Source organism: Dicentrarchus labrax, unplaced genomic scaffold (genome assembly GCF_905237075.1).
Source record: "Dicentrarchus labrax unplaced genomic scaffold, dlabrax2021, whole genome shotgun sequence".
In the NCBI taxonomy this organism is placed as follows: domain Eukaryota; kingdom Metazoa; phylum Chordata; class Actinopteri; family Moronidae; genus Dicentrarchus; species Dicentrarchus labrax.
This window is the reverse complement of record NW_026136709.1, coordinates 1710820-1734080: the sequence shown is the minus strand read 5'-3', so window position 1 is coordinate 1734080 and position 23261 is coordinate 1710820.

The window sequence follows — 23261 nt, the reverse complement described above, 5'->3', positions numbered from 1 at the left end:
AGATGACGTATAACAACAGCAACTACGCTAGACTGGTTGGTTGCTAACTGTGGCTAGCAAACCATTTAAAGCTGAATGATTTTAATATTAACACAAAATAAGTGTAATGCCCTGTCCAGCTGCAGGCGCCGTCTTAAGCCTGACACTCATTTGTCCTCCTTTTGAGAAAATAACTAAAAAGGTCGCCTTTTGACACATTACCTCGTTAGTTTAATACTTATTGGCTAAAAATGTGTGTCAAAATAAGTAATTTCATTGGTTGCATTTTTGTGGTGACCTATCAACACATGGCTATTTTAAATATTCAAATGAGCCATGTGTTGATTCCACAGGATCAGCAGTTGCTACCACCAGGCTGTCAATCAAGCTCTCAGCTACAGAGAATAAGGTGAGCTAACGTCGGTTGTTGGACTGAAATTCTGAAAATGCTCATACTCATACCAAACAAATATCTGCTTGCGTGTCCCCGTGTATGCAAAGTGTCCTCCTTTTTGATGTGAAGGAAATGGCCACCCTACCAGTGGGGCATCACAATAAATTTAGGCATAATGTGTTAATTCCACAATAGGAGATATGTTATGTTGTTATCTAACAGTTTTGGTGTAAAAAGCCTGCATATATCGGTATCGGGTGATATCGGTATCGGAAATTGAGAGTTGGACAATATTCGAATATCGGATAACGGCAGAAAAGCCAATATCGAGCATCCCTAGTAATAACCTTTTTCGGATGTATTATAACGTTATTATTTATGGTTGATGTAAAGACTCAATCCATGTCCAAGGATTTAAGATGCTTGTTTTGCACTCACTATGTTGACTGCTGTTTGCAGGGCAACCTTAGGGGCAATCTCAGGTCAACGGCCAATGAAACTACACATTGTTTTTATTTCAGATCTTTATTTGAGAGTATATCAATAAAATGTTATACGTTCAGAGGAGTTTTGACAGCAAGGCATACGATTGCAAGAGACATAGATCAATGCCCGTTCTAGATGGAGTTTGAATTAAACCAATACCATTCTTGCTTTACCAATGGTTTGTTACTTGGTAGTTACTTGGTAGTTACTAAAACATATTGGTGGACTTCATCATCATCAAGTCAAGAACAATTAGAATATTTAGTGAGACCAATGGTCAAGTCCGAGTTCGAAGACAAAACTGGACTAAAGCATTGGCACACAGCATATCTAAGTACAGGAAAGGAGAAAGTTGACCAAATTTTTAACCGAAGCTTGCTCAACAGTCATTGGAGAACAGAGCAAAAAGGGTAGGACTTGGGACGGGTCAATTAAAAACATTTCTTTTTTTAAGTTGAAAGAAAACATAATTCGGTCTGTAGTACATTTCCCTCAAAACATATTTGCTGATGCAAATTAGTTGTAGTCTTATATAAACATAATTTCTAAGAGACAGGGCCACACATTTGCGTACCCATCACTGCAAAAAAAAGGCCTTAACTGAGAATAGGAAGCATTTACTCATGAGTTATTCATATATTGCTTACCTTTTACTGAATTGCAGAGATTAATAAATGGGAGGTTTAAGCAAAATAAAAATGTAGACTTTGGGAAGACTGTGGTAACATCTTAAAAAACTTCCTTCTTCTCCTCTGTATGTTGGACCGGCTGAGGCTTAAATTCCCCTCACTGGATTTGTTCTGCATAAATGAGTGCTGCGAGCAGGTGAAACACAAATAGTCTGCTTCTCAAGTCTTATTCCCTTCCTCGCAGGTATTTTTCAAATTAAGCTTGGCAAATATATTGCCAAAGCCTTGGAGGCAGGCTGTAGTGGTTAGCACAGTTTAATGCTTCATATTTCTCCCGCATTAAAACGCAGAAGAACTTAAACACGGAGGCGAACAATTGTTCCAAATTACAGCAAATGTAAACTAGGAGATTCATATGCTGCTTTGCCACTGAGTTCATGATGATAAGCGTTAGTGTAATTACTGTTACTAATGTGGCTGGTGCAGGTAAAACTGCGCTCATTAAGGTTAGTTAAATCATTAAATGCTGTCAGAATACACATAACAGACCAGATGATGTGTAAAGATAAAAGAACATGGAGAATTTGATTTTCTCAATGGGTTTTCATGAGTATTTCAGCCACACAACCAAATGACTAATGCACTCTTTCGCCCTGGAATGGAGGATCTATAAAATGTGTGTAAAAACAAGCCCTTCTCGGTCCCAGGCCACACTTTTAAGAAACATTGCTTTCCACATCTGTGCTGATGCTGTGGGTTTGCAGCGTGCTCACACACTCTTTTCCTTCATCCTAATTAATTGGCACTTCAGATCCCTGCTGTATCACCGAGCCTCCTGGTTTTATCCCGCACGCTAACACACTGACAGCTGCTGCAGTCTCTGAGGCAACAACACAACAACAAGCATGCTCTGTGTGTGTGTTTGTGTGGGGGATGGACAAGTGTTTGAGTAGGTGCTGGTTTTTGCTTCATTTTTAAAAAGTCTATATTTGTATCTCTTGTTTATTTTTTCTATAAAACTTTTATACAAGCTGGAAATCCATGTAATCTCTGCATGTATAATTTTTAACCTGACCTGACAAATACTAATTATTTCCAACCTTCCATTTCTTTTCAATACAGTAGGTGTCCATTGTTCTACTCTGTGGTAGCCAATGATATTAATGCAACCTATAGCTAATTTGCAAGATCCTTTTGTCACATTTGCTGTTGGACTGCAGATTGTCTGTTTGGCATTCACTTGTTTTAAAGACTGGAATAATTGAAATAATAAGGACTAACCCAGTCCCTGCTTAAAGGTCCAGTGCAGTACTATACTAGTAGAAATAACCAATGATGACGATGATAACGATAACGATGACAATGGTCACAACGATGGGGAATGATAAATAATAATAACAATGATAATAATAATTATAATTATAATAGCAATAATAATAATAATTAAAGCTGCAAGCAGCATTGGACGGGACCTCGCCATCAACCTACGTCGTGTCCTGCCACGCCACGCCACGTCACCCCACTCCCAAGCCCTCATCGCCAGAAGCTGAGGGAGACCACTCTTCATTGTCATGTGTTTGACGCACAGTAAATATTTGATTAACTTTTGATCACCAGCGTGTCTAGATTGCAGTGATCAAATTTGAAGTAAATCCGATAAAATCTGTAGGAGGAGTTAGTTAAAATTGAAACCCTGAAATGCCATCACAGTTTGACATTCGATTCAAAATGGCCAACTTTGACGGCATGCCACGGACACGCCCTTCAACGTACAGTCACAAATCGCACAACTTAAAATCAGCAAAAATTTTTAAGTGTACTGTCCAATTTTGAAGTAGATCTGATAAGTCCCCTATGAGGACTTGTTCAAATACAAGGTGAAAAATTAACCGAAAGTGACCACAGCATTCAACCTGGCCAACTTTGACGGCACGCCACGGACACGCCCACTCACCACATTCATCACATATCATCAACAATGTGTTTTGCATTTCATAAGTAAATTTCAGGTGGATCTGATCATCCTGCTAGGAGTAGAACATGAAAGTATAAAACGTTAAACTTCCTGTTGCCACTAGGTGGTGCTCTCACTATTACTTAATATTATCACATAGACGTGTTCAGGGCGGGACTCTTATCAAACGTGAAGTTACGTTGCAGTCGGATCATGTACGCAGAAGTTATGACAACTTTCTGTTTTCATGGTGAAGGATCGAAATTGGACGCCAAGGGACGCCACACCACTCGACGGAATGTCGTAAATAGCGCTGGGGGCTGATCCGCCATCTGGTGGCGCCTGTGCACAGGGACAATTGCATACTTATGGTTTGCAAATGATTGAATTTTGTACAAATTTCCATGATCATTTGAGCATGTTTAGGCCGCCAAATATGGAGTCATCTCCGGAGTTAATAATAATAATTCCTAGGAATACAAGAGGGACCGCACAGTGTTTGACACTGGCTCGGTCCCTAATAATAATAATAATATCAGTAATATTGGCAGTGGGAGTCAAGCAGGACCATGGCAGGAGGCTCCACCAGGATCGATGAGAACCTGCGAGACGAGAAAGCACAAGAACTCCGGGGAAGAAGTGAAGTTAGTAACATTAATGGGACATGAATGAGTGCAGAGAGGGAGAGGAAGAGAGGGGCTCAGTGCATCATGGGAAGTCAGCTCTTGATAGGGCCGTTGGCATTTATCGCACGTTTCATGGCCACCTTAGTTTCTCCCTTGTGCTTGGAAAAGAAGGGTGAAGTGAGGCAGTCATAATCTGCATCTATACCACTAGATAACACTAAATGCTACACACTGGTCCTTTAAAATGCTAGGACTGCTTTTTTGGAGGGCCGCCACAGCAAGGACTGTTCTGCCAGCTCTACAAGGTGAGCTACCAGGATGCCAGGAAGAAAGCCATTAAAACCTCTCAAATAATAAAAAGAAAGAATTTAATAGAAACTCCCCCCATCCCAATGCACACACACAGATTGTGACTGGTTGTCTTGCTTGAGCCGCACCCAGGCCCAGCGGAGGGCGCTGGCCCAAGGCAGTACTTGTGCTTTGTCCTGAATATGACCACTCTCAGGCCCTTTTGGAGGGAGTCTGTCTATTGAGGAGTACCATTCTTTGTTTTCTTTGCTGCTGCCTTCTCTTTCATCCCAGTGGCACTGCTAATGCCAGTGGTGTTGGTTAAATAAAATTATGTTGAAGGATAGAAGACAAATTGGTTCAAGCAGGAGGAAAGAGACAATGGAAGGTGGAGATAGAAAGTTAGAAGGAGAAGAGAAGAGGCCAGAGTAAAAAAGGTGGAAATATGGTGGAGAAGTGAAGAGGGGAAGAGAGCGGGCAGCAGACAGAGAGGTAAGAGCAGGTGTAAAATAGAGAGGAGGTTGTGAGAGTAGAGGAATCAGGAGAGTGGGAGATGGAGAAATAGATAAGAAAAAAGGGGGGAGAGGTGAGAACGAGCTCACCTGACAGAATAAGAGAAACCAAGCGAAGGTGCCATATGAAGACAAGACAAATGACACTGAATTGGATTTCTCTCTCTCTTTTTCTTTCTCCTTCTCTCTCCCCCCTTTCTCCCTTTCCCGCCTCCGATCTCAGGTTAATGTAACATCTCTTGATGCATTTCATTCACCGTTAGCTGTTCCAGCCAGGAGATACTCTGTCAAACCCATCTACATTAGAAAATGGCCTTTTTCTTGCCTCTCCTGCCTATCCCTCCCTCCCTCTCCACCTCTTCTCCAACCACTCGCAACTATTCATCTCTCTAACGGAATGCATTCGGGCATGGATGAAGGCCTGCATTTATCAGCAAGGACATTTAAGTACATATCTCAGGGAAAAGAGGAGATTTATTACATCCTATTTAGAATGGCTCGGAGGGGAATGATCAGCTACCGACTTTAGTCAATGGGGGGAAAGTTTTTCCACTGTGACAGCCGTTGTTAGTCTGCAGTGTGATAAACATTCATCTGATGAGGTGAAACAAAGACAGTAGATTTTATGATAAGGATGGAGTGGTAGAAACAAGGAGCGACATATTCTGAGCAAGAGTCATGCCTCATCTCCGTGCTTATGTGAGGCTGACTTTCCTCAGTGCATCTTGAGTTGGAGTAACGTTGGTTGTTCTGTTATTTGGACTATATCAAGATTCATTCTGACTTTTGGTTTTGTTCATGCTAAAGAAATAAAATGTTTCTTTAGAGGCATAAAGCTTAAACACCTTACGCATATATATAGTGTTAACATTATTATGATGATGATTGTATCATGTTGTATCATTGTGTGATTAAAAAATAATAATAATATATATAGTAAATACATTAAAAAGAACAACAAAACCACAAATATTATTATAATATAGTAATAAAATAATATGAATTAATAGTACTTTAATAATTTTTACAATACATTTTATTGTATTTCAAATAGGACAGTGAGGAGGTCAGGCTGGGCCACAGGGGAGGAGGGCAATAGGCCCCTCACCACCCAGTCTCCCAGCAACACAGCTGAAGCCCCCGAGCGGGGAGGCCCCTGTCATATTTTTTGCCCCCTCAGTTTAAGCTTTATGTCTCCAAAGAAAAATAGCAACAACAACAAAATGACTGTCTGATGTTCATACTACTACGTGCTGTCTATAGTATAGACGTGGAGCAGAGGAGATCAATAGACAGAGAGACAGACAGACAGCAGCTACAGACAGAAGGGAAACAACAGGGAAGTGAAGGGACAGTCAACTGTTAGGTGCCTTCTCCTGCTGATTTCTTTCATAAATTCAAAATATTTGTCCTGGAGGGACTGCCTTTTGTCACATAGCTTTAAGATCGAAAGAAATCATCTTATTGTGCACTTCTGTCTGACATTATCAATCATTTGAAGAATCTGTAAATGTAAATTAAACTTAAAATTGCAAGCACTGTAAACATGTTAAAATGTTATATTTTTGAAGCGGTTACAGGAGTTGAGGTATCACTTGATGTTTAAAGTCCCTCTCCTTCAAACATGCTAAATTTTTGTCATAGTCTGCATTTGTTTCAGCTGTATTGCTCTAAACATTATTGAATTATGTCTGATTGGGTTTGATGTTTAAGGGCTAAGCCAAAATTGATTGGATCAAAATCCGGATGCTGCGGCCGGTAGACTAGCTGCTTTAAACTTTGTTAAAGGAGATCTTTAAAGAAGCTATATGTAAGAATTTTCTTTTAAAAGGAGCATTGTGTAGCATAGTGGCATCTAGTGCTAAAATTGCATATTGCAACCAATAAAACCCTTTCACTCAACCAAGTGTGTAAAGGAAACTAGGGTGGCCAAAAAACGCTAAAGGCCCTTTTTAAAGCTGATGTTTGGTTTGTACTGTTTTTACCACTGCTGACCATTTAAACAATCAAAGGCACAATTTCAGACTGTATCTGACCCAGACAAGGAAACTTCCTCCTTTTAATATTTGTTTAGTTTTAAAGCCGGGTGCTGTGAGCACAGTGTTTGGCTCGACACAAAAGTGGTGGGAGCAACTCTAATAGGAAGACAGTAACTGGGATGAAACTGGCCCGTTATTTTGTCTTGGTGAGCTTCTTGGAAGTGCAGCAGGCAGGGAGTGGGTAGAAGAGAGTGGATCTGGGTGCTCGGGAATGATTGTGGTCTGGCAGTCTACTGTGGCTGTTGTACATAAGGCACAAATCACCTAAATTTGTGTTGAAACTTTAGTGTCACCTTCTTACTCAGCAGAGTTTTATGAGTTGAGATTCCGGAAGAAACAGATTAGATAGAGAATTACTATATCCCTGATTTTCTGCACCATACCACGTCATGAGCTGTGAGAGACAGCAGTTTAGAAGTGAAACCATTCTTATCCTTTAATGATCCCTGATAATCCCTGATTATTTTGGGGCGACATCAAAACTAAAGACTTGAGACTTACGAATTATGAGCACTTATGGTTATGTTTATCAGTGCTTTATCAGTGGTGTAGTGGTTTCTTGGTAGGTACTGATACTGTGCCACTCACCAACCCAATCCCATCGACTTAAAAGTGACCTTTAATTTTGCAAGGCTAATCTTTTAAGTATTTTAAATCTGGCACTGTTAACATCTATGTGTATTAGCTAGCATGTGGTGTCACCCCTGCCCTCCAAAGCCTAACCGCAGTAAGTAAGCTAACAATGAAGCTCAGAAACAACGTTTTTTGTTTGTCAAGCCAAAATAGCCAAGCTATGCTTTGCATCGGTGTATGAATGAGTTAGTTTCTGTTAGATGGACTTTGCCATCACTGAGTGAATGTGTGTGAAAGGGTGAATGTGGCACGTAGTGTAAAAGCGCTTTGAGTGGTCGGAAGACTAGAAAGGCGCTATACAAGTACAGGTCCATTTACCAAACTAATGACTTTGTGATACTAAGTCAAGAAAAGTCAGTCAGAATCCTTTTTTTCCCTCGTCACATTAGTGGAAATGGGCTTCCATAAGTAGAATGCTACAGCAACCATCTCCACTATATATAATGTTTTTGTATTATTAATTTGATATTACGATCATATTATAGAACTGTTATAGAACTATGTGGGGCAGTATAGAAAAAAACATTATTATTATATGATTATATAAGCCATTATTAAAGCATTATTAAACAAGTTCATTAGAGCAGTGCAATAGTAGATTGCTACAAATAGAGCACTGGTCACATTCTGGTCAACTTCCTAATGAAGATCCCTGGCGTTTCGCTGCCACATTGTGCGTATATTTTATGTGTGTGTTGACTCCATCGTGTGTGTAATATTCAAACATCAGCGGGCCATTCATCACCCCTCCGTCAGCTGTGTTCACTCTATCCCACTGAGTCCTAATTCATCACTCTGCTTTGTTTCATTGGAAACCTGCTGCTGAGCCTTCCTGCAACACATTGCAGATAAATACACTCAAACAGTTTGCTGTGGGTCTATGACACACATTCTGGCAGGAGGGTGAGGGAGTGATTTTATAGACCCCGTCGCTGTATGACATGAGAGTTAGAGCAGCTTGTATGCAACATTATCCAAATGCAATATGTTCATGCCAGCGTGGTGTCTATTTTTCAATTAATCCAAATATAATTTCCTCATTTATTCTATTGACAGAGATGTAGCTGACTGTTGAGATCACACAGACTAGAACTTGCCGGAGGCCTGTGTGTTTTAAAGTTGGTACAACTGGATTTAAAACCTAAAACCATTTTTATTCTGCACTTATTGGGGTTTATTTGTGTAGTTATTGTCATTATTCCTGTGAGTTATAATAAGATTTTACTCACTCACTTTTACTTCGCATATCATATCTAGTGTCTGTGCATTTCTTCTTTTGAATCTCTTGGGAATACAATTCAAAACCCTGCTGTCTGTGGCCCATAGGTTTCTAGCTAAGATATTTATCTTTTTAAAGGGCTCACACATATAAAGTTCAAAATTGTAAATCAAACCGTAGTTCCTCTAATGGCCACTTGAGGCTGGTTCCAACAAGTGAGTCAATCTCCATAAGGCCCCATAATAAAATGCCCAATTTTATGGCAGAAATAAACATGTTCACAGCCTGGTAAAAAAAAAAAAAAAAAAGTTCAGTGAACTGCAGTTTGTAGGACAACTTTGCCTCACCCTCCCGTTCCAAGCGTGTAGGAGCAAAATATGAAATCTGCTATCTATAGCCAGTGTTTGGTTTGGCCATTCTGGGCTACCTTATAAACATGGTGGTTCAAATATGGGACCCGCTCCCTCTGTACATAAAAACAGCTCATTCTAAGGTAACAAAAACACAATGATTCCTATATTCAGGTGATTATACGCTAATGAAAATATACCTATGAATATTATATTCCATTTTTGACAATAGAGCCTCCTAATTGTTACACACTGGATCTTTAATAGAGCTCTAATGTAAGAAAAGACCATGGGAATGGCAGACTCTGCCACCAATTAGAATGATATAGAGAGGTTATCATAAATAACCATAAATAGTATCAAATAGGGTTTGATTTCATGAAATTATTATTACTATAATAATTACTGTTTTCAGTGGTAGATTAATTCACATTTGGTGCTCTAGTGAGTAGTTCTGGAAGCAGTATGGTGTGTGTGGGATTGAGTCTAAATAAACTACAGTGTGTGTGTTCATGGTAAGGAACATGTCACCAATCCACCAGTCCAACAATTATGTTTTAATAGTTTTTAGACAAAAATTAAGCTTTATGGTACAGAGGAAGACGATATATCAAGCTTTAGTAGACACTTTCATTGTTGGTTTAGTGCACATGGGATTTGTTGACTAGATGCACGTGTGTGTGTGTGTGTGTGTGTGTGTGTGTGTGTGTGTACATTTGAAAGACAAGACCATACATACTATATACTGTATGTTATTCCTGTTATCCCCTCCCCTTTGGAAAGTCAGCAGAATGGGTCCATCAGTCAAAGACAGTCTGCCATGGAATAGCTTTCCTCTCCCAACCTCCAGTTCAGCCCACCAGGCTTAACCATGGCCAAGACGCTGCTGCTGAGTCAGCCTTCTCCTCCTCCTCGTCTTCCTCCTCCTCCCGCACCGGCCCATCAGGCATCTCCGATGACTCTGACAACCCCAAGCCTACACACTGAAAGCCGGGTGAAAAATTGTCCTTTTTAATTCTGGCTACAAAGACAACTCGAGCTGCAAGGAGAATGTGTTTTTTAAGCTTTAGCTTCTGGGTATTTTTTTCTACTCGTTTTGCTTTTATTTCAGTTTCTTGATAGCCACAGGCCTTTCTGTGTTAGGGCAAGGCACGGTACTCAATCTTGTCTCAGTAAACACTAACTATTCACGTAGAAGTGCAGTTACTCCCCCTAAAAATAATTAATATCATCTCTCTATGAAAGCAAAAAATCTCTGTCTGTCTGTGTGTGTGTGTGTGTGTGTGTGTGTGTGTGTGTGTGTGTGTGTGTGTGTGTGCGCCTCAAATATCTCTGCAGATCAGGATCAGACTGACCTGACCTGACTGAGTTTCAACATGGCTGCTGTGTGGTTTAAAAGTGTGCAACGTCAGCTTTGTTTGTACTACAAAGACACCGTTAATAAATTATTTTATAAATGATTTACGAATTCCGCTAGCATTGTCAACCATAGCCACCATAGCCACGTGCGCACCAGAGCCAATCACTGCAGAGTCCACCCTCAGGCCCCACCTCCTGAGTCGACGGATGCGCCGGTGTGTCCGACACACCATAGCCACGTGCATACCAGAGCCAATCACTGCAGAGCCCACCCCCACGACACACCTTAAGAAACACGCTGATCTATACCTGCAGCGGCGCAAGCGGCTTTATACCTGCAGCGGATTTTGCCGGCTGTTCAGTCCCATTCTGTGCATCTAAACTGACTGTTGTGGATGACTGAGACTGAACGAGTCCGGACCGAGTCTGTTCTGGTCTGAGGAGATCCGGATATGCGACGACAACAAAGTGGAATCGGAATCTGTGGATGTTTGTCTGTAGCTAGCTGCTACACCTTCAAACACAACCTCAATTGGCCATCCATGAAAAAGCTACTTAACCTCCCAATTTTCCATAGCAATACATACTTCCTATGGGCACTGCATTAGTTACTTAAAACTAAGAAAACATTGTTTTTATATGTTTCTGGTCTAGGACGTTTTCAACTCACGCAGAAGCATCTAAACACCTATTTGGCATACCCTGCTTTATCATCTATTTTACTCTAAACGGGACAATAATTTACTAAATGAACATCATACTGTATGGAAGAAGACTGAAACTAGAGATTGAGACCATAAACTCATCAGGTAACTGTTAATTGAGCTCACAAATCAAGTCAGAAGTTGGGGAATTTCTCCATAAGACTGCATGCAATCCGTGTTTTCTTGCAGCCAATGGAGCTGCCCCTGCTGGCTGTTACATGGAAGGCAGGATTAAGTTACTACTTAACTTCACAGACCCAGAAGCTCTGTGTGTTATATATACACAATGCTTTTTAGCAGTGAGTAGGAATTAAACTTTCACTATTTGATCGCACAAATTACCACAATTTGAGAAATGGTAAATGGATTGTACTTTCTAGCGCCTTTCTAGTCTTTCGACCACTCAATGCACTGTACACTACATGTCACACTCACCCCATTCACACACATTCATACACTGTTGGCAGTGGCTGCCATGCAAGGTAAATGGTAAATGGACCTGTACTTGTATAGCGCCTTTCTAGTCTTCCGACCACTCAAAGCGCTTTTACACTACGTGCCACATTCACCCTTTCACACACATTCACTCAGTGATGGCAAAGTCCATCAAGCAAAGTCACACACCGATGCACGGCATTGGGAGCAATTTGAGGTTGATCTGCAGTATCTTGCTCAAGGCACCAGGAGCCGGGGATCGAACCCACAACCTTCCGATTAAGGCCTCTGAGCCACAGCCGCCCCAACTGCTGCTCACCAGGACGGAAACTATGACAACGGTGCACAGCACCTCTGAGCCACAGCTGCCTTTGGGAACTAAAGGAGTGTTGTTTAGTTAGCACTGTAAGACAATTTTAAATGAAGTGCTAAATGAAGTGACGCTAAAGAGACACCTTCCTATAGTTTGAAGCCGCTGACCAAGCTGCCGTATTTGATGAGTTGGGAATGAGAATGAGCTGTGCCAACCCTGCTGTGGATATAAGCAGAGGTGAACTGAGCACAATGCTTCTTTTTACTTGTTGATAATCGTGCGAGAAATGCACACTTACTCATCCACGTAATGAGCACGGAGGACAAGGGGCTCAGCCCTCAGCAGGCCCGTTTCCTCATGCCTTCTTATCTGCCTGTGACTTATTGATTTTATAGAGCATGGCCATGGCTCCAATGACTGATTGTTATCCTCATCTGCTCCGAAATAGGATTTCACAGGACACTTTTTGTTCGCTGCATTCCATCCCCACTCGTACTACGCCCCCGCGCCATCCCCTCAAAGTCCTCATTTCGCTCAACATCTTCCCTTTATGTGATTAAGCTCACCTAATCGAGCTCTTTGTGAGCATAAACAGGCAAACAATTAATCCTAATTATAGATTTATTTCAGATTTCTGTCCGTGGCTTCACTAGAGGTTTGTCTGTAGTTAAAGATCCGAGTTGTACATATGCGCCGTGTCCCAGAGGTGTTGTCAAAGTGAAGGACCATATGATTACGATTGGCAATTAGAGTCCAAGGTTAATGAAAACACGCAAGTTCCTGATAAGGGGTAAATTAAATAAGGAAATAATTGACATCAAAGTACGCTAACTCAGTGGGCTGATACTTCACCTAAACTGATTTGACTGCATGTTCCGAGGTGTGTGGGTATATGGACGAGGAATTTTTGTGCAGGAACTCTAGACTGAATATGTTGTTGTGAGCAATGAAATACTCCCTCACACTTGCGGATACTGTTCTGTGCCCTAGTATCACATGCGTCTGGTTTTATGTGTTCAGGTTTTGAGAGTAAATAGATGACTTTCTAAAGGTTTTTAAAGTTTTTAAATTATGCATTTTTTTCCTTTTTATCTACAGATGTGGATCGTCTTTAATGCACCGTCATGTTAAATCGCCTTGATTCAGTAGACCGGAACGGACAAACCTAACACTGGTTTCAGGTAAAACCAGATAAGTAATTTTATTATTTAAAGTATTTTTGGGGCTTTTTATTGCCTTTAATTGATAGAGACAGGAAAGGGGGGCAGAGAGAGGGGATGACACGCAGCAAAGGGCCACAGGTCGGATTCGAGCCCTGGACCGTTGCAGCAATGACTCAGCCGTGGTACATGGGATGCCAGCTCTACCAGCTGATCTAACTGGGCACCCCCAGATAAGTTATTTTAACTCCAAAAAATGTGGAGGCTGATTACATTGAAAATTTTAAGCAGTTTTAGTAATTTTAAGTGGCACTGACCTAATTCCTACCATGAAAAGAAACTATCAATTACAAAGATGTTGTTTTTTTAGGAATCAGGAATGTTTCTGTAACTTATTAAACTAAGTTATTGTCACTTAAAGGTCCAGTACTTGCCTATAATGAATGAATTCAATTCAATTCAATTCAATTCAATTTTATTTGTATAGCGTCAATTCATAACAGAAGTTATCTCAGGACACTTTTCAAACAGAGCAGGTAGACCCAACTCCTTATAACATTATTTACAGAGACCCAACAGTACCACCAATGTGAACGGATGTGGTATACTGAGGGATGAAGGGATGAGGGATGAAGGGAAGGGGTCGAGGGATGAGGGTTGAGAGATGAGGGATGAGGTTAGGATAGAGGGATGAAGGTCGAGGAATTAAGGTTTGTTGGCGGATAGATGAATGGATGGAGGGGTTCGGTACGATGTAAGAGGGAACTGAGTAGAGGTTGTGAGACTCTGAGTGGGGAAGGCTGTCTCTTCATATCTCTCATAGAGAGCCATCCATCAAATTGACTCATAAGCATGGCGTTTTTGATACCGTTTAGGTCGTAACATTGTGTGGGTATGATCTTAACGATGGATCGACGAATGGGATGAAGCTATCGGGCGAAAGAAAACTGCGACCAGATTGTCCATCTGAAGGGAGTCAGTAGAGGATGGTGGCTGAAGATGGTGGGACTGGTGTCAGAACGGTGTCGGAGACTAGTGCCGATTGACTGAATTTCTGTAACAAGAAGCGACCTGTTTTGCGAACGGGGAAATACACAAGAAGCTCGGGTGATGAATTGATGATGGGCTGAAGCTAGGGTGAGCTTCCGTATAAAGCGCGTTATATTAGGGCAGTGGGACTGGTCCCTTGTTTATGATGTCGGATGGTGGTGGTGAGGATTTTCTTGGACCATTTGTGACCCAGTGGTGTTGGAGTTGTCGGGCATGTGGATTGTTGAGCGGAGCCGGGGTGGCTGACGAGAAGGAATGGTAGGCGAAGAAGAGGACTTAGAGATTTTGTGAGTTTACTATTTGTCTTCAAACATGTCGCTGTCTGAAGGCTTGAGGCTGAGCTCGTTCTCCACGGTTCGAGGTATTCGTTTTTGTGTTTCCTGTCTGACGCCGATCATGTGAAAAATGAGTCAAGGAGGAAGTGAACGGATAAGGTGTGCTTAAGTAAGTTTGAGCGGAAATTAGATGATTGCAGGGCGTGGTCTTTGGTCCCGAACCTAGTTATAAAACTTAATTTAGTGAATCACAGAAGGCCGCGGCTGACCTCAAACCTGCCGCACCGCCTGAAGTTTATTTAACACACAAAATTAGAATTACACTTACACTAATTACTTGTTACTTGCTCTCAGCAGCACGTTTCACATGCATAAAGCTGACAGGGCATACACTGTAGACTGGAATAGATGGGAGCACACAGGTGAACACATGGCATTAGTGTGTGATACTGCGGAGGGAGGTATATGGTACAGCATGTCAGGTCATTAAAGTACTGGGATACATGTACAGTGCATTCACACAGCAAATGTTTGTTATTTTATTATTAATTAAAATTAATGATTTTGAAGGTTTAATTTCCCTCTGTTCCTCCCTTCTCCCCCTAAAAACTTCCTTTCCACCATACTGCTGTTACTACTATTCTAATTTTCAAGTTTCAAGCCAAGATCTGAGTCCAACTTTACCTCTACTGAAAGGAGGTAACATATTTTTCATTATGAGGCCTTTATAATCAGCACCATTGGAAACAAGTGTTGGAATACACCTCAGCACCAGTACATCAACTTCTCATCATTGACACTCATTTACAATCCAGCCTGAAAACACAACTTCCCTCACTCTTGAGCTCTCTCTAATGCAGAGATGATGGGAGGGCAAGATGACTAAGTGAGTCTCTAAGTGGTCTAAATGAAGATGAGTGAGGAAGTGGCGTGATCGTGGTACTGAAGGGAACACTGCCGTCTCCCCCATGATGGGAGGCCTCTGGAAACATTTAAGATGCAGGTGTTGTTTAGTGCTGTGACTCAAGCTCTCTGCTCCCCTCAGCCAAGGCTCCTTCCAACAATTCCAGGAGTAAATACCAACAGTTTGCCAAGAGGCTGCTAAGTAAGTGAGCAGTTGGAACATGCAGAATGGTCTTACAGAAAGTGTTAATCGTCTCTTTTTTTGTTGTTGGCAATGGGTTTTTGGGAAACAAATGTTTGACGAATAGTTGTAAAAATTTAAAATATTGAATGTCAACTTCTACCGAAGTCTGTATATAGGTGAGTGACGGTTGGACTTCTTCAAGCCTTGAATTTACATGAAACTCAATCATCAGTGCAAAACATGAAAAAAAAAAAAAAAAGGTTCTTTGATTAAAGCTGCACTAGGTAACTTTTATAAAAAACACACTTTTGTCATATTTTCTGAAACTATCCTGACAGTAGTAAATGAGACGGATAATCATTCTTATAAATGCCAGTAGGAGCACTAGGATGAGCCAGATTAACCTGATTTGTTCACAGATTGTTTATTTAAACGGCTGTGGTGCAGAGGCAGAGTCCCCTAATCGGAAGGTTGTTGGTTCGATCTCCGGCTCCCCAAACCCCAAATTGCTTCCAATGCTGTCCATCGGTGTGTGAATGAGTTAGTTTCTGTTCAAAGGGTGAATGTGGCATGTAGTGTAACCATCTCATGTACTCCTGTCAGGATATAGCGAAAATTTGACAGAGTTATTTTTTTTACCAACTATAGCTCAGTACAGGTCCATGGACATAAAAAAGTACTCCCAAAATGCATTTTAGTGAATTACATGCACCACTGAGCTTAAAACTGTGTCCTGTATACTGCTAATGGTGAGCTGATGCTACAGATTTATTTTCACTGTAATCACTCTGCAGTTTCCCTTGGGGTATTGCAGAGGTGTGGTTGTGTTTATTCAGAAAAAATGTTTTGTTTCTCTGATTCGCTGGCTTTCTTGCTACCAACGCTCCCTATATTCATTCACTTTCTAGCTCGTCTCGCAAAAGTGGACCTCTACGGTCCCCACTGCCAGAGCCTAAATGTACTATACACGTTCAAATCAATTGGAGGACTTGCGTTTTTGTTGGAATGCCTGATGCTGTAAATGCAAAGCCTCAGCCCTCTCCCCAACCTGGGAGCAGATAAAGTGTAGGATAATGGTCAATGAGATCATCAAAGACCCCAATCACCTGCATCACCAGACTCAGGGAAAGCTTCATCCCACCAACCATATGACTGCTGGTGCAGAAGAAAAGTTGTACTTTGATCCACAAATAAGGAAGATAAGTTAAACATTCCTGTAAACATAACAATTGTGTTATTACTTAGTAGAACCCATTTTACAAATCAACACCGTTTAATAAGACATCTTTTTCCAAACTACTACAAGAAAAAGAGAACAAGAACAGTTGGCCTGCCTTTCTTAATTAAATGTTTCATCATGCAAATTTATTTGTATGAAGTAGACAGCAGCTCTCTCAAACAGTGGATTCATGAGGCGTGCTGTAGGTGTTGTTGGTGGGTGTATATGTGCTTAAATAGCTCTCGGTTCCCCCACTATTTACACAGATCATCTCATTTCACATCATGCTTCACACAATAGTGAGCAGGATGCCTCTGTCTCCTTCTCTCGTCTGTACTTTCTGAAGGTTACTTACACCTACGCACCCCCTAAACTTAATATCCCTTATAAACAAACTTAATTAGTGGGAAGTGATGTTCACAGGGCTTAACTGCGAGGGGTGGGGGTGGGGTAGTCGGTTGGCAAACAGCTGCTGATAATCACCTTACATTTTCAGATTGGTTGACGGGGGTTATTTTCAGTGTTGCCATGGTGGCTGGTTGCAAGCGGATGACATGGTGCATGACAAAAGTTGCTGATGGACGGTGTTGCGATTGCATGTCAACCCCTTAACCACAGCAGCAGAGACGTTGTGCCTGGGTAATTGATTCTATTTAAACTTCAGTACAAGATTATCATTAAAAGTAGCTGAGCAAACTTGCCGATACTTCATGTGCTTTGTTGTTATTAACTGTAATGCTGTGAAAAAACAACAGCAGTGGAAGGAGATGTTCAAGCTCTGCTCTGGATCAGGTCTGGATGTATAAACCCAGAACCCAGAGATTCATCAGGGACATGTCCACATTTTAATAAGCAGCTGAGTTTACATGAACACAAGCTGAAACAGTACTTAAGTAATAACCTTTACTGCATTTACAACACTTTCAAAAAGAAAAAATATTCAACACTTTTGTATAAATGGATAAACCACATGATACAGACATAATACAGCATGAAGTGGATCTCGAGAGGATCGTAAGCAGTAATGACAATAATTATGATATGTGAAAGAGAAGCCATTTGAGTGTGTTCCTTCGGTTGCCTTCTTTTAATTGAATATTTCCATAATTCTGTTTTCTACTGTTGGACTATTTCTTGAGTTCTCTTATACATATATAGAGTGCTATTGTGACTTTGCTCAGTAATTTTGAGTCTTGTTTCCTTTTCTCGTCTTATTAAGGTGTAGTACTTTTGTAGGTAGTTTAATCAATCATTTGTATCAGTATTCTTAAACCTTTCCGCATTTGCTGCCATCTGATAGTAGATTGTCTGAAAACTGACAGGGCAGAACAATAGAGGAGAAACGTCACACGTCCATTCAGTAGCATCATGTGAGGAGTATGAGCAGGAGCGGGTTTACTCAGTGAACACCTCCCCTCAGACTCAACTTTGAAATAGTCCACATCAGCCTCACTTCTCTCTTTTTCTACCAAGCAAAGACACAGGGTGAAAGCAGCTGTCACACACATACACACACACACACACACACAGTGTCCACACAAAAGAAAGAGGGGAGGATGACCGTTATCCCAGTCTTTGTAATAAACAGTAAAGAGGAAGGAGGCTTAGCAGAGGAGTCAGCAAGGCCAGAGAAAGGACACTCAGACTTCTTAATAAAGCCCTCAGCTCCCCCTCTCCCCACCATCTCTCTCCCTTTGTCCACTTCCATCTCTCTCTTCACCCCACACGCACAAACACCCCCTCCCACCCCTCTCTCTCCCTCTTTGTGGGCCTCCATCTCTCCAGTATTCAGGTGCCTTTGATTCAAATCTTCGCCTCTCTGTCTCTTCACTTCCACTTCTGTCCTTCACCATCAGACCCCCTCCATCCCCCTCTTCAAGCTCCAAGCCATTCTTTTCATATCTGACATCTTCTTCAAACTCTCCTGCATCTTATGTGTCTGCTTTGTGGCCTTGTAGCAACAGTATCACTGCACATATTGTACTAATGACAGTGTTACTGTATATTGCACAAAGTACATGCTAGATTGAATGTCAACAGTACATTTATAAAAATGTGTGAATGAAGTGAGTATATGTTCTTCTCTTATGCAATGAGCCTGTTATTAACGGGTAACTTTTTCCATCCTGAACCTTGTTTTCCCATGTTTTTTTGTGTCAAAGGGACTAATGGGGAGTAAAGTATTACATTTGGTCCAGTATTGAGTGAGAGCTGCATCTGTTAGTGGCAAAACGGGGTCCCACATAGTCCTTGCGGGCAATTGTGCACTGTCAAAATACATCCATTAAAAGTGCTTGTTTTTGCCACTGACTGGCTCATATTATGTTTGGGAACATTATATAAAGGATCCTGCAGGAAAAAACATACCATCGGTACCACTGGGCCCATAAAGCAATGTACCAGAGACTTCTGCCGGCTCGGCAAAGATCTAGAAAAGGTACAATAGGTACACTGATTTAGCCCCAAATAAGTTTAGTACTAATTAGCTATGCACACACGCTAAACTAAGATGGTGACCATGGTAAACATTATACCTGCTTAGCATCTGAATGTTAGCATTGCTATTGTGTGTATATTAGCATGCTGGAATTAGCATTTAGCTCAAAGCACTGCTCTGCCTAATAACAGCTTGAAATACTCAGACCTACTGCTAGTTCTGGCTGATGGTGCCAGGTTGGAGTTGGTTCATCTTGCTAACCTATGAACTGGTGTGCTAAAGAGCCACCGTAGAGCCACATCATTACGTCACTGTATACGTCTGTATGTGTCTCAAAAATGAGCCATTGTTGCTAAGGTTGCACAAGCTAGATAGATTACCCAAGCATGCATAGCTTCTAATTACTCACATTTCATAAACAGAACATTGATGTGAGAAATGATTAGCTATGCTTTCCTGGGTAATGCTAGCTGATCAACAATGCTAGCTAATCAGCTAGCTCAGTGTCATAACTGATGTGAGAAACGAATAGCTTACTAAACTGCTAATAAATAGGCCTAGCCTCCATAGCTGGTTGGCTACAAGGTGCCTCCATGGCTGAAGACTATCAGTCTTGTTTTCTGATTAATTGCTAGCTAAGGCTGCCCTTTTCTGTCTGTTGGGGTCTACCCAGTACTGAACAGGCTGGTAAATAACTCATAATCAATGATGAACATTAACTTATAAAGTTTGTCCACTCTTCCAATAGGTCAGTCTGCCTTCATCTACAAAGCAAAGGAGCGCTTCATTTCCCTTCCCTCGTGTCTGTCTTCCCTAGCCGCAAACAACTACAGAAAGTAACTCTGAGAGTTTTCCTTTCTCCGTGTTCACCCCACGCCCCATACCCACTCTCTAAATGTGTTTGCTTTGGCTGAACTCTCCATGTGGCACAAGGTTATTCAGCAGCCGACATAAAGCCAGAGAGAGAGTTACTCAGTAAATGCCAGCAAGTTGTTGCTCAGGATTGCTTTGTGCAGAGTTTTATTCCTTTTGAAAGGTTGAATGCATACCTCAGCTGCATACCCCCCCCCCATCCCTCCATTCCACGCAGTCCATCCCATCTTCTCTGACAGGAGTGTTTACCTGCTGGCCGCTACCAGAGAGAGGAAATCCTTGGAGCTATGAAAGCCCTGCTCCAGTGTTGGCTCTTTAAAGATGTGATTTGTGTTTGCCTCGGGTAGAGCTGTTAGCATCAGTGACAAAATGCCGGCTGTCAGGTGCTTGAAAGCAAACAAAAACGATAAGAAAGAAATGATGCATTTTCCCTTTGCTTTGAGATCTAGAGAGACAACCTTGATGCTACTACATGAGAGTTTCAGGTAAAGAGTCACAAATCAATTGTGTAAGATTAAACAGGTTTTTCTGTCTTATAGCACTATCTCACCCTAGGGTTTGATAGGGTTGTTCATTATTTAGACTTCCGAAAAACTCACTTTAAAACCTGTACTCTTTACTGTTCCATCATTTGTTCCATCTTCTGTTATAGCCTAGTTAAGGAGTTTTTCAAGTCTCAATATAGAGGTGTGGACTCAAAATCGAGTCAGATTCGAGTAACAAATTCATGACTTTAGACTCAACTTTACAAGACTGTGTGGTATCAGTGGTTTGCAGCCAATGGATCTTCCCCCTGCTGACCATTATATAGAATGTAGGTTGAAGACATTTCTGCTTCAGCTTCACTTTACAGACCCGGAAGCTCTGTCCATTATATATACTCAATGGTCCCACCGCTGTTATTGGTCACTGGTCATTCTTCCTGTCCATACTAGTGGTAAAGCAATACTGAACTGTTGAAGATGGGGGAAAAATCCACAGTCCTTGTCCTGTGCAAAGAAAGGGGGAAAAAATCTAGCATAAGCTAATATGTAGTCTCGTGTGTAGTAGTATGTAGTAGTGTGAAGAATTTCTTTCAAAGTTGAATTTACATTTCTAGACATATTGGAGATCTGGCAATCATGTTTTCCATGCATAATAAAATTTACTTTTATTGGCATTACAATGATCATTATCGTAGGGTAAAGTGTAAAATGTCTTCTAGTGGTTTGCAGCTACAGTTTGACTTAGTTAGCATTGAATGGTTTATATTTAACTGACAATCTAGGGACAAACAAGTCAGACAAGCAAACAAGGCATAAACACAGTCATTACAAGCAGTAGGATTGCAGTGTGATGCTGAATTGACAAGTGCACTCCCTTTACTGCACTTTCCACCCACTGCAGCACCCAGTGATCACCATATCATCAAACTGTTTCCCCTTGAAATCAATGAAATGAAGCAGTGATATAAATACAGAATGAAAGTTCCTTGTTGCAAAAGGTACACTGTTGCCTCGAACATACAGAAAGGTTTCCTCACAAATATGAAAATAGCTGTGCTGGGAACAGCCATAATATTTAGTCACAGCACAAAACACAAGTAGATTTAAGCCTTTCCCATTATATGTTTAGTTGCAAAAGCATATTTTTTATTACTCAGGATTAATTTTAACTTGCTATTTTTCAATACTGGCCAGATGAATGTAGTTGGTGAATACAGAACTTCTTTTCCAGCTATCAAGAACAAAATCATGCATAAGCCAAACCCAACCAGAATCTCTAACCGGTCCCTCCAGGCTTTTTTGGAGGATTGTTGTGGTCTAAAATGCCTGATTTCACAGCAGCTTTTCTAAAAAATTGCAATGCATGTTGCCACGTGTTTTCTTTGCTCTGAAATTGTGGGAGAAAATGAAAATTGCAGAAGTAGTTGCAATAACGTCTAACTCTCTCTGACAAGAGCTCTCTGTATCAGACCAGGTTAAAGAAAAGGTGCAAAAATTGGTTTTCCAGTATAAAACCTAGCCCATAATACTATGTCTAAACTGTTTCAGTAGGGTTCTTCGCTGACACACTCAGCACCTGCTCTCCTCTCTCCTTAAACTCATCCTGGTTAAAGATGATAGTATTCTAAGTACTATGGTCTGCTTGATTTTCATCTGTGCTTAAACAAAAGCTAGCTTTAGAGGCAGACCTTGATCACAATGCTATAATAACACACACACACACACACATACATGCACAACACCCTGTCCAAGTCATAAACCTGTGAATTTCATAAACGCTCCAATCGGGAAGAATTTGGCCGGTGCTGTGCTGTTTCTCGTTAACAGTAAATAGCGTCACTGGGTCCTGGAGGTGAAATTACACTATATCATGGCTGAGAGCTCATTAAAAATGGATATGAGTGGTTGACTAACAGTAGCTCCCAGGCTGGAAAGTGTCAACGGACCCGCCGCTTTCCTTCCATGTTGTAAAATATTCAAGCTGATGTGACACAGCGGGCACGTTGGTGCCAGACATGCACGGTGATTTATGCCTCTCATTTCCAGTAGGGGACATTTTAAGTGAAAGCACAGGGAATTTGCCAATTTTACAGCAAGGCACTGCAGAGGAAAAAGTACAACAGTTGTATACTTGGAGAGATTCTCAGCATTGTTGGGACGAAAAGGCGTCTGAATTTAGCATCTGTCAAGAACATGCTCACAAATTACCTATTGGCACTCAGTGACTATGATCCAAGGCCGACTGCCACACAAACAAAACAGTAAACAGAAAAGAGAATTTATGTTATCACCATTTGAATAAGCTTTGGCATAATATATGAAGCAATAACATGAAGCTGAAGGGAGTAGTCGGGGTTACTGGTGGAATACGGTAAACTTTTTTATCATCTCCAATAATACACCACAACATCAGCTCAGAAAGAGCAAAGAATGTATAACAACACCTTTAGCAAGCCATGATGAAGGTTTTCAGCCACACTAGCGCTGTGTCTCTAAGGGATGACAATGTAGGTCTGTCAACTATTGGACGCATTGCTATGACATTTTGTAAATACAATTCACCTATTGCCCAGAGGATTAATCCCACTGACTTTGGTTATCCCTTAAAGCGTAAAAAACACCCTTCAGTTCAGCTAGCTCCCTCCCTCTCAGCAAATTCAAAAAACCTAGACCTGCAAAGAATAGTGACCTGCAAAGGATAGTGACTTAAAGGGGCAGGCCTCAACACCGACCGCAGTGACTGACCGATTGACCG